This window comes from Cynoglossus semilaevis, chromosome 10 (assembly GCF_000523025.1).
Source record: "Cynoglossus semilaevis isolate Cse_v1.0 chromosome 10, Cse_v1.0, whole genome shotgun sequence".
NCBI classification, from domain to species: domain Eukaryota; kingdom Metazoa; phylum Chordata; class Actinopteri; order Pleuronectiformes; family Cynoglossidae; genus Cynoglossus; species Cynoglossus semilaevis.
This window is the reverse complement of record NC_024316.1, coordinates 3,611,039-3,611,939: the sequence shown is the minus strand read 5'-3', so window position 1 is coordinate 3,611,939 and position 901 is coordinate 3,611,039.

Sequence of the window (901 nt, the reverse complement as noted above, 5' to 3'; positions counted from 1 at the left end):
TGGCACTGGCAGTTTGTGCTGTAGTAAATATAGACGCTCAGACAGAGCTGCTTTTGGCTCTCACCGGTCCTGCGTCAGTCCCACTCGGCGCATCTTAGCCGTGGAAAACTTTCTTTTTCCTCATCGAATCCTCTTCTCCGCCAACTGAGGGAGAACAGAGAGAAGGAATGAGCAGCAGAAATAAGATCCGGAAAATTCTGGCTGGATTTGAACACATTTATGATCAATATTAAGAACGAGAGTGACAACCAAGAGTTGAAGTTTAGATGTGGTGCGTACAGATAGTCATTTTTAGACAAAAATAAAGGCTTAGTAGTCAGTGTAAAGGTAAGGTAGGTCTTCTGGAGCCACCACAGAATAAAAGGTTGTAGCTGATGATTTGGGAACAAATCTTTACATTCTGAGAAGGTTCAGATCAAGTTACTTAAATGAAAGTGGATTTGGGCTACATTTTGTTTCTGGTGTTGAAGTTGTGGTTGTGTTAGTATTAATGATGTGTCGTTCGCGCGTGATTCGTTAAAAATGAACGAATTTTTCATATGAGTCGTGACTCCCGAGTCATATGAAAGATTCATGACTCGTGACTACCGAGTCATATTAAATATTTATTCATATTGAACTCACGAATCACTCACAAATCACTCACTGCGAACAAATCACTCTCTGCGAACTAATCTTTCACTGTGAACGATTCTATCATTGCAAACGAATCCCTGTGAACTAATCTATCATTGCAAACGAATCACTCTCTATGAACTGATCTTTAACTGTGTACTAATCTTTCATTGCAAACGCTTTTTACTAATTTTTAAGTAAAAGTTAACTTTAAAAAAAACAATTTAATACTTAACTTAAAACCTTTAAAAAATGCCTGTCTCTCCCTGTCTGTGTAAGCTACCGC